Below are 12,658 nucleotides of genomic sequence, written 5' to 3'. Positions count from 1 at the left end.
CAAAAGGACAGCGAGTGGTGAAATGCCACGTCCTCCAAGTCCACCAGTGGAGCCGCCTCCATCGCGTCCATCACATCCATAACATGAGACATGTATTATACTAAAAGTTTAGGTGCGTTAAAGCATGTCTGTAAATTCTAAAAACACTTCCAAATGTACTTATAAAAATTATCTCGCGTCCTAGGATTTATGTCTCCTCGATCGTGTTTAGTTGATCCTCTTTTTTGATCCCCTTGCTCCTGCAGCTCAGTTCTTGCAGGGTTGGATATATATGTAAACTTAATTTCTTCGCCATAAGATTTCATTATTTGTCATTTTTCTGTTTTTTTCAGTGCAAAGAATTTGATAAATTAAAGTCGTTGTTAATCAATAAATAGTTGAACAAAGTTAATTAAGTTTATCCTTTTATCCTTTTATTCTTGCATTTAAGAATTATAAAATTTTAATCAAAGAAGATCATGATTTCTGCACCTTTGATGACTCAGAATCTAATATCTAAAATGATTAATTATCAAATATTAATGGAAAATTGTTATCTTCATGGATCATAAAGTGAATTATAGCCGGCCCTTATAAGTGGAGTCAAATGTCAATATCCAACAGCGAAAGGTTGGTAATTAATTTTGCAATAACTTTATAAAAAGGATTGCAAACTATAGGGTGAATGTAAATTAAAGTCAAAGTGAAAACGCGGCGTGAGCATTTGAATCTTCAATCTTGTGTTTTATGTGAGTGATGTTTCCATCGCAAGTCCACGTGGATGCGGTGTGAGCTTAATCCATCAACATATCAAAGTTTTGCTGCAATCATGATTTTCAAGGATTAATTACTGAAGTCTTTCTTTGCATACTCGGTTTCATATTTAGGGCGATCTTTGAAACTTTGAACCCTGTGTTTGACGTGTGGTGACCAAATTGTGCTGACTGACGACTTTAACACAACGACTAAACTATAAAAAGGCTTGAATGAATTGGTGCGACGATGAGGATTGAAGAGAGAAGGAGATGGAGATGAACAAGGGCATGTCTTTTGTTTTGCGTTGTGTGATATTATTATTCATTGTCTTCACTTCTGCATCCATTCCAGTCACCACCCAAGCTGCTTCAGATTTGCTTTTTGTTTCTCTCTCACATCACAACAGATTACTATACATGTACGCTGTATAATATTTGGGATTTTCAAAGGAATAAATTAAAGAAACTGGAATTTTCAATTAAATGAATGTGTGTGGTGATGTTTTTAATTTGCAGATATGAAGATGAGGAAACTGGGTAATTTGCCGAGCTCTCCTCCTGCACCCCGCGGTTCCCCTCCTGACGCTCCGGGTCATGGCGACTAATCGATTTTATATTTTATTTCTTTATATGAACTGAAATAAATCTGCCGTTACGTTATTATACAAGTCATTCCTTCATGTTTATTTTACTCTTTTTTTCTTTCTTTGTTTTTTTTTTGAGTAATGCTTGCGTAAGTACTAGTTGTAATCGCCTCTGGTTTTCTGAAGTAATTTCATCGAACACATACAAATTGAATTAGATGAACGAGAAGGCGTGCGGAATGAAGTTTATGAGACGTGCAAAAACATTTCTAACGATTGTATATGAAATTTAAAACGCATTTAAAAGGACCCAACCAGGGGAGGACCCAGCAATTCCATTATCTGCACATGAATATGATGCGACGGGCCTGCCCAACCAAGTTTAGCATCTTTATGAAGGATGGTTTTGTAATTTTAATGAAGAACAAATATTCCTATAAGACCATCCAAGCATGATGATCACGTCAGTCCAAAAAGAGTTATTTTTCTAATTAAATGATGGATGCAAGGTTTTTGTGCCTTTCCATTTTTTTTTATAAGTATAAAGAATAAGCTTCCTTGATATGAGGGATTCTTTCTATCAAGAATAATTTTTTTGTATATCGTCCAAGTTGCTTAAACATAAAATTTTAAATTTTAAATTTTATTTAAGATTCAAAAAAAATTTAATATTATAATTTAAAATGTTTTATATTATCTAAACAAAGAATTTAGATTTTATAAATTTTGAATATGAAATTTTAAATACGAGATTTTAAATTCAAATTTTCAACTTAAATTTATCCATCTAAACACAATCTTAAAGAATTGTAAGGTTTTACAACAGAAGTTCTTGAGGATAAATATCGTGTCTTTCTCATTTTATCTTTTAATCCTTTATTATAAAAAGGGAGAAGAATTATTTAGTCACATTCAAGGACGGAACTGTGCTCCGCAAGGGGGGCGACCCAGGAGACTTTCTTTGAATACCCCCCTCATTCCATTCTCACATAAGGCTCACGCACACACACTCTCCACAATAACGCCCAATTAAAATAATGTCTTACTATATACAATATATATATATATATATATATATTCTATTTAGACTATAACATACTGCAGTAGTAACTATTTCATTGTTTTAAAAAAAGTTAGATAAAATCTTAATCTCTTAAAATATCGTATATCTTTTTAATTATATTCTCATTATATATTTTATATAAGTGTCTTAATAATGATAATTAAAATCTCCATGCATATTTTTTTTCAAACAGAGTAATAAATGATGTAGAAGTATAGCTGAAAAAACAATTCAAAAAAATTACCTTATACCATATATTTTGAATTAGGCAAGGTTTCTAAAATAAATTTTGTATTGTGGTTCAAAGATATACTTTTCAAAAAATTTTCATGTAGATTAAGAAAAATTATTATATTTTTTATTTTTAAAACTATTTTACAAAAAAATGAGCATCATTTACTATCCTAATAGGACATCTTATAATTTAGACCTGCTTTTATTTTTGGAAGGTACTTTATAATAAAGGAACTTGAGAGAGCATAAGCATATTATATGATTTTATTTTAAATGTTTCAAAAATTTTCTAAAAAGTACATCTGATATTATATAATTTGTCATCTAAAATTTTTAAATTATAAAATAAAAATTTTAAATTAACAATATATTTTCTGCTTTCCAAAAATTGGCCCCCTAACTATTAAGGCTGGTTCCGCCTCTGGCCACATTATATTTCTCACATCCACATTAATTAATACAAAGATAAATTTCAAAAAAAATAATTTTGAAAAGTATTAGATATTCTACATTTTGAACTAAGTTTAAATGGAAAAAATGTCTTACAATCTGGATTAAAAAAAAATATTACATCTGACAAGATTGAGATTGACGAGATAGTGGGACTTGCAATCCTCTAGGTAAGAGAGGAAGCTCTGCAAAATCTGTTGCAAAAATTGGAAGTCAATGATCTCTCTAATAACACAAAAATTTGTTCCCACGTATTGGCTGTTGCCTTTGCAGTTTGCGATATATGTACGAAAATGTTCCACGGATCTGAATCATTTTTTTCCCCATTTATACCAAAATCAGCATTTCCTTTCTTTTTTTGCCTTTTTTTTAGATAGCAAAATAAAGCATTTTTTTTTTTTACATTTGGATCCAACATTGACATTGATAATGTCTCTAATTATGTGTTTTATTTTATGCTATGCTTGTTATGAGAGAAAAGTAGGGCAGAAAAAACTACATTTCCCCTCACTTGCCTAAGGAAAGAAAAATGGGAGAGAGAGAAAATTAAGATGAAAATAACATGTGAGACTCGCGTGTTTTTGTCTTCAATTTTTCTCTCCAAATATGGAGAGGTTTTGGCAAAAAAATCTATTTTCAGATTTATTCATCAATATTTTTTATTTCCTGCTGCCTACCTCCCTCTATTTTCATTCTTATACGCGGTTGTAGTTTAAAATTTTAAGATTATTATATAATTAAAAATTTTATAAATAAAAATAAAAATAAAATAAATAATTTACAATAACTATATTTTTACTTCATTAGTTTTTGTACAATTTTTTTTATTCATTGGTAACATAAGTTTTGTTATATCTAAATATTTACCAATAATAAGGTTATTATTTTTCATATAAAATTAAAAAATTTTCTCTCATCCATATTCTTTGTCGCATCTCATTTTTCTGTTCTCTCATTTTCTTTCCTCCCTATTTTCTCTTATTAGCCAAGCAATAATGTTGCCACCACAAGCCCGTTTTAATTTGGTGTGAGCATCCTCCATCAACATATACATCAACTTTTGCTGCAAATCACTTTTCATTCAAAGCAATTAAGGATTATTGTTCTGCATGTTTCAATATGTACAATTTGGAATCCATCTCCTAGCAAGAATGACCTAGGTTCATACTTGATGCTTTAAGCTACAAATATTTTTCGAGTAACCTAGGGGCTGTTTAAAACTATTTTTATTTTATTATTTTGAGAATTGGTGTTTTGTAAAATATATTTTGAAAATAAAATAAATAAAAATATGTGTTTTTTTCATTTTTCTTTTGTTCCCTACAACAATAATCCCAAAACATAAAAAAGTTATTTCCATTTTTGTATTCTCTAGAATAATATTTTATTTTTTTCTCTCCAAAACACTTTTTAAAAATATGTTACCAAATATATTTTTTGGTCTTTTGTTCTGAAAAATAAAAATTATTCCTAAAACAGGTTTTCAAATAAGCCCCTAGTTTTTGTTGCCTTTCGACAAGGCTTATCATCTGTACAACAAATTATTAAGTTATGGACCAATTCAACTCCCTGAATAGTGGACTAAATGAATCCGTTTGAGTTGACTTCGTCCTATCTTAACAAATTCAAAAAATATATGTTAGTTCTTTTTCAATCTGATCTTTTTTCGTCAGTCCTAACTAAGAACAAAAATCACAATTAACAATATAATGAAACATAGTCGTTTTGCATTGAATTATAGAAAGGGCAATGAAGGGGGAAAAATCACGAAGGGTGGAATCCAAAAAGCAAACCGAATCGACCATCCAAGTAAAAGTTTATTTTCAGATTGAAGAGAATAAACAATCATGTTCCAGAAGCAATGCATAATTTCCTTAATTATTTAGAATATCAAGTACTGGCAGTGACATTTTTCATCTCAAACAATAGATATATAGGTGATCAATAAAACGTTATTAATTGTCATTATTAGTTTACTAGAAATAGTTTGTAATATTTTATGGAAATTAGAGATGTGAATAAGATAACTTAAATGATATCCTGCTCGCAGTTGCCTCTATATATATATATATATATATCATAATTTAAATTCATATCCATTAACGTCTTGACTCTTGAGAGTTGATATTGTTGAGAATGAAGAGCAACCGCTGGACAATAGATGAGAGAACACATGGAAATGTCATGTTAACATGTTGAATATCCCAGTACGTAAACACTGACCCAATATGTCTCATTGGTTGCCAACGAAGTGTGGTGTAGTTGGTCAAGGATTCGGCCTTTACCCCACAAGGGTGAAGATTTGAATCCTGCTGACTAATGTGAGACACTTGTTGGTGGATGATTAAAAATAACAATGATTACATAGAAAATAATTATTTAAATTAACAGTGTTAGGGTTAAATGACTGAAAATATACTTTACAAAATTAAAAAATTAAATTGAAATCTTATATAAAATTAGAGGATCAAAACTATATTTTAACTCTTTTATTTTATGTAAGTGAAGCATAGTTTCCATTCAAATTTGGCTTGTATAAATTTAATGATAGAGGCCAAGCTTTAGTTGTCCAAATGCTTTGTGTGGTGTGTGTTCTTTCTCTTTTTCCCTGTAAACAATGTTCCAAGAGTGAAATTTGTGCTAAAAATGATATATGTATATGTACACACACACAGATGATCACTCCCACAATTAAATAAAATTCTTAATAAACAATTATTAGAGTCATCAAGTACTAATTAGAACCCTAATCACGAGTAACAATAAATAAATATATACATATATCTAATAACACAGTAGTCATTTTGCATTGAATTCAAACTAAATAATAGAAACAAACCATATGTGATATTAACGAAAAGAGTATTTTTCATTTGATTGAAGACAGGGATACTAAATAATGAAGGGAGGAGAAGTGACGAAATATTCAAAAGAAAAATAAAATATTTTAAAAAGTAATTTAATCGTTTGCTGCTGAAATCAGATGATTTTATATACACAAATTAAATCAATATACTATTTCAATACATCATTATCAATTTATCAATATATATATATATATATATATATAAAATAAAATATGTGTATCAAATCATATCATTCACAAGCTATAATCATTATTAATAGAACTACTTTTTCGGATTCCGTGCGATGCACATATAACATGTCTATACCCTGTGGAAGCGTATTGCCTTCAGGGTTCGTATGAATTTGATGTGAGTTTCATCCAGTTAAATCATGCTTGTAGGAGGCAAAATAATAATAATAATAATAATAATAAACAAATGCATATAAGCTCAATATAATTGATCGATATAATTTTTTTTTCACTGATTTTATAGTTAAGCATTCAAATCCAGTTTATGTTATATTACATAATACATGGGGAGTATCTATCTCATCTGAAATATCTAAGTCCAACTTTTGTCACTTTTATATAAGAGAACACTAAACTTCATTATACAAACTGAATTCAAAATATTCCAACCGATCAGATTCTTTTTCCCCAAAAAGTTCTATAAAAACTTGGGCATTTCAATGTTCAGATTGTATCAAATGTTATATCATCATATGCGCGGCTTCTTAATGAGAATTCAATTCAACTGTACTTTGACCAAAGGCTATGGTTTTGAAATTGGTTAAGAATAGTATAAACAAATCTTTTGAATTTGAGATCCATGAATTTTCGTCAAGTTTTTCTTTTTTAATATTTTTCACATTTTATTATTTTTTATAAAACATAAAATCTTCCCTTTTTCTTAAAAAAATCATAAAATTCACATGCGCATATTAACTTTAAAGAATTCACTCCCAAGTATGGTATATAAACTACCCAATACCTCTTGTCCCTGTTACTATAAGATCTCAGGATCTTTCTTAATGATCCTTCCCTTATTATAGGACTTTTTGCAAGTTGTTCAAAGCATCAATTATATTTTTCTTAAATGTCCTTAGTTTTGACACACCTTAAATTAAATTTCCTAAAACATTAAATTTACACATTTAATTAATTTCATTGAGGATAATTTGGAATTTTGTTGGATAGATTATAACAAATTTAAAGATGTTAATTAAGTTTAACAGAATTTCATAATTTCAATTAAACTGTTAAAATATGCTCATAGCACTACAAAAAAAATGACTTTCAACAGCAACACTAGAAAGTTGCCACTGATTCTCAACCTTCAGCGGCGACAGTAAAAGTCACCGCTGAAAGTGTGACTTTCTGCGGTGACATTTGAAGTCGCCGTTGAAATAGTGACTTTTTGCAGTGACAAGATATAATCACCGCTGATTATCAGACTTTCAGTGGCGACATTGAGAATCAGCGGTGACTTTTTGGTGTCACCGTTGATTGTCAACATATTTTAAAATATTTTATAATTTTTTTAAAAAAATTATGTTGTAAGTTTCAGCAGTGACATAAAAGTCGCCACTAAAAGTTGAGAATCAACGGCGACTTTTAGTATCACCGCTGATTGTCAACATATTTTAAAATATGTTATAATTTTTTTTAAAAGTCATGCTGTAAGTTTCAGCGGTGACTTTTTAGTGTCACTGCTAATTGTCAATATATTTTAAAATATATTATAATTTTTTAAAAAAACTTATGTTGTAAGTTTCAGCGACGACTTTTTAGTGTCGTCGCTGATTTTCAACATATTTTAAAATATGTTATAATTTTTTTTAAAGTTATATTTTAAGTTTTAGCGGTGACTTTTTAGTGTCGTTATTAATTGTCAACATATTTTAAAATATATTATAATTTTTTTAAAAGTTATCTTGTAAGTTTTAGCGGTCACTTTTTAGTGTTGCCCCTGAAAATGAGACTTTTAGCGGCAACTTTAAATGTCACCGTTGAAAGTTTGATTTTGTATTATCATCATAATTTTTTTATTTATCTAATATTTAACATTTTAAGATATTAATTTTTTTGTATTATTGTAATTTTATAATGAATATATAAAATAACATAATGAGTTTTTATTTAATATATTCTATGGTTAAATTATAACTTTAAGATAAGGTTAAGGTATTATTTAATGCTAATGAGCTAAAGTAAAGAATTAAGCCAATCCATATTATTTTACGTGTGTGTTTGTATTAAAAAATCTACAAATAAGGTTAAGATTCAACCGAGGTTAGCAAACTAAGGTTAGAAGAAAAGTCAATAAATGTAATATAATTTATGTTTGAATATGTTTTTTTTTAAAAGTCTATTAGATAAACTAAAATTTGTTTGGATAATTTTATTTAAAATCCATTTGAGATGTTTAATGGTTAAAATAAGCATGAAATTTTTAATATATATTTTTTGACTAATTAATAACTAAAACAAATTAAATTTAAAATTATAACTAAGAAGTAAAAAATCTTAAATATTCAAGATAGAAGACAAGAGAGAGAAAGCATAAGTCATCGGATCAATATAAAAGTCAATAACATTACTTGTTTATAATAATTAAACATGTGATACTTAAATTTATTCATTCATAGAATGATATTTCATTTAATCTAATTTTTTAATTTAAATTCTACATTTAACACCAATAACTTTAAAGCTTGATGCTAGTTTAGAAACATAAATAATTATAAACTAATATATAATCATCAGTATTTTTACTATTTATTCTTAGATTTTTTTATATTATAATTATAAATATGAATATTAAAATAAATAATACAACAACCTCAAGAAATAAAAAAAATTAAAATAAATAATACAAATGATATTGTATCAATTATATTTATAGTTTACTTTAAACAAAATAAATAATATAATTTGTAATTTTATAAATTAAAAGAATTAAATTGAAGTATTTAAGGATAGTATTGATATTTTATAATATTTAATATATATGTGTGTTTGTATAATTTAATAATATATGTGTGTATATATATTTAATTATGCAATAATCGACTACAAATTCATTCTAACTCAGTGGCAAAATTGTTGGACACAAAAGGAGGAGATCATAGGTTCAAACTTTGGAGGAGACAACTTTCAAAATGAATGGTGACATGATGACAGGTGGCATGTGGTGAGAAAACACGTGGAGGGTGACATGGCGCCACGTGGTGCGAGGTGGGCTCTATGTGGAGGGTGACATGGCGCCACGTGGTGTGAGGTGGGGCACCACGTAGTATGTGGTGAGCGTGACACATGGAGAGTGACATAATGCCACGTGGCGTGAGGTGGGGGCAACACGTGGAGGATGACATGGCACCACGTGGTGCGAGGTGGGGCCCTATGTGGAGGGTGACATGGCGCCACATGGACGGTGATGTGGTGCCATGTGTGTAAGTGAACCAACATTACTTTTCATCGACGACAAAAAAGTCGCTGCTAATTGGTAGCTTCCGCAACAACAAATGTCGCCACTGATACTTAACATTCAGCAATGTGTGATTTTTGCGGTGACAAAATGTCACTGTCAATTTTCAACTTTCAGTAGCAACAATTTTTTTTTTCTGCGGCGACATTTGTCGTCGCCGATTATTAACTTTTAGCGGCGACTTTTATTGTTGCTGCAAATTAAATCAGCGACAAAAGCTTTAGCGGTGACATTTTAGCGACTTTTTGTCGCCGCTGAAAATTTTCAGCGGCGACTTTTTGACTTTGTTACTGCTGAAAATCAATTTTTTTTTTGTAGTGTATAGCAAGGAGAGGAATTAAGAGTAATTAGTCATTAAAATTGTCTTGGTCAATTTCGAGGCTTTCTTAGGGTAAGAAGTATTTGATTGGGTCAAAAGTGAAGAAGGTCAAATATTGGTATTTTATTTTTCTTGGTATATATACGTCAGTTATATTTATATGTGTTGTCTCTTAGCGTGTTACTTATTGTGAATGAGTTTCCGCGACATTATATGTTTGAAATTAAAAATGTATTATAAAATAAAGGTTTGAAAATAAGTGCATTAGTTGATTGATTATTCAAATCCAATCGTACAAGTTGAATCCTGTGTAGTATATGCTAACATCTATAAATTTGAACCTGGCCAAGCTAATAGCTACATATAGTTAGCATTGGCATATCCAAGAAGAAGAATAGAGATCCATGGCTGTGTCTTCTTCTCTTTACCGTTTTCTGATACTTCTACTTATGTGTAGTACTCTTTTCACACAGCGCACCCATGCACGTGTAGGTGTGTATCCATCTATATCTATCTATTTATCTATCTGTATTATCACTATATGTAAGTATGTGTCACAAAATTTGGATTTCTAGTAATACTTTCAAGTGAAAATGGTGAAAATAGACACATAAATAGGACGTACTTGTTTTTTTGGGTCAATCTCTTTTCACTTTGCTTGAAGTCATTTTAGTTTAAGCATTTGTGCCTATGCATGCATTAATTTAATTTAGAATGGCTAAATTTGGTTAATATCCCTTTGATTTTGTATATTTTGATTAAAGGTATCATGTTTTCGAGATAACTTGTTAATTATCTATGCATTACACAATTTTAAAAGTAGTCATACTATTTATAATTTGTCATGAATTTAACATTTATATTGATATTGATTGGTAATTTGTTTGAATCAAGATTTTGAAAGAGTACATGTTGTATAATTATAATCACCAATAATTTATAATTTATATATTATTTACGCAGCTACAACCATAAGGACAGCGAGTGGTGAAATGCCACGTCCTCCACATCCTCCGGTGGAACCGCCTCCATCGCGTCCATCAGGACCATCACATCCATAAGATATGTATTATCATGCATATGCATGTGCATGTCTTTCATTGTATTTTCTTCTTTGTAATCATAAAAGTTTAGGTGAGTTATGTTAAAGCATGTCTTAAAATTCTGAAAACATTCCAAATGTACTTATAAATTATCTCGTGTCTATTATTCCTTAATTTTAGTAAACTTAATTTATGTCTCCTCGATAGTGTTTGGTTGATCCTCTGTTTTCCCCCCTTCCTGCTCCAGCTCAGTTCTTGGGATATATGTGAACTTAATTTTTTGCCGTAATATTTCATTATATGTGAATTTTCGTTTTCTTTTTTTCAGTGCAAAGAATTAGATAAATTATATTCCCTCCGTCTCAAATTATAAAACATTTTTAAATAAAATCTTACATACCAATAAACCTTATTAAATACACTTAATAACCTTATCTTTCAAAACAAAAATATAAACTTCCTAAAATACTCATCATTTAATATATTGAAACAAAAAATAATGAAAATTAATTATAGAGAGAAAAAAGATAATATTAAAATTGATACATTTAATGAAACATTTATCTACTTAAAGTGTCTTATATTTTTAGACAAAAAAGCTCCTTTAAAAGTGTTTTATAATTTGAGATGAAGGGAGTAGTGGTTATTAATCAATTAACAGTTGAAAAAGTTGAGGTTATCCTTCTTTTATTCTTTCAGTGCAAAGAATTTTAATTAAATAAAGAAGATCATGATTTCTGCACCTTTGATGACTCAGAATCTAATATCTGAAATGATTAATTACCAACTATTAATGGAAAATATTAATCTTTACGGATCATAAAGTGTGGAAGGTTGATAATTACACATAAGTTCAGTCAAAGTCATTAATTAATTTTGTAATAACTTAACAAAAAGTAAGGAAAACTGTAGAGTGAATGTAAATTAAAGTCCAAGTGAAGACGTGGCGAGAGCAGTAGAATCACAACGTTGACATAGACGATGTTTGTCTTCAATTATGTGTTTTTATGTGAGTGATGTCTCCATCGCAAGTCCGCATCGATGTGGTGTGAGCATACTCCGTCAACATATCGAAGTTTTACCGCAATTATGATTTTCAAGGATTACTGAAGTTTTTCGATATACGCGTGACTAGAGAAACGTAAGAAAACACAATTAATTAATTAACAATCAAATATTGCTCTCATACGTTCCAACCCAAATATTGTAATGTACCATGTAACAACGGTTGACAACTATATACTTCGTCCGAATTACAATATATGCTATAGGTAATTAATTTACATTTTATAAAAAATATTAGTTAAAATTTTATTTTATTAAAAAAAATGTCTCTATCTTGACATGTATGTCCTTGAGTTTTCCTAGTAACATGCGCATAATCTTTAAATATGAAGCATTTAAAGATAAGAAATATAAAAATACAAAGGTGTAAATGGTAAAAAAAAAAAACATAAGATTTACTCAATGCTTTATATTTTAAACCAAGAGATATTTTTAGAAAGCAACTTATATTGTGGTCCAGAAGGAGCGTGTTTAGATATATAAAGATTTCAATTTGAATTAGATCTTTTTATCTAGATATATTCATAAAAGTATTTGGTCCATGTTTTATTATAACTTTTTTGTAACTTTAAATTCCTTTAAATTCTAGTTATATGTGTTGGAATATTTACAAATATTTATGAATTTGAATTAATTAATAAACTTAGATAGATTAATCTTTATGATTTTATATGAACTATGATAGATAGACCACACAAGGGACTAAGTGAACTAAATGGGTAAAGGCCCAAGCTACAACCCCTATAGTCATAACTTATTCTCTATCTTTTAATTGACTGAGTCAAGGATAATCAGAGATTTATTTATTTATTTATTTATTTATTAAGGTGG

The 12,658-nt window shown here is 29.0% G+C and overlaps 1 long non-coding RNA gene across 1 annotated transcript; it reads left to right on the top strand.

Moving 5' to 3' along the window:
- Positions 1–1,013: 1,013 nt before the first annotated feature.
- LOC129309364 (uncharacterized) lies at positions 1,014–1,420 on the top strand. Its single transcript, XR_008592906.1, has 2 exons — positions 1,014–1,153; positions 1,251–1,420. It is a non-coding gene; the product is annotated as an uncharacterized LOC129309364 (long non-coding RNA).
- The last annotated feature ends 11,238 nt before the right edge of the window (positions 1,421–12,658 follow it).

This window comes from Prosopis cineraria, unplaced genomic scaffold (genome assembly GCF_029017545.1).
Source record: "Prosopis cineraria cultivar Desert tree isolate PC_DT_omini unplaced genomic scaffold, ASM2901754v1 PC1, whole genome shotgun sequence".
In the NCBI taxonomy this organism is placed as follows: Eukaryota; Viridiplantae; Streptophyta; class Magnoliopsida; order Fabales; family Fabaceae; genus Prosopis; species Prosopis cineraria.
This window is presented reverse-complemented; position numbering and strand designations above follow the sequence as displayed.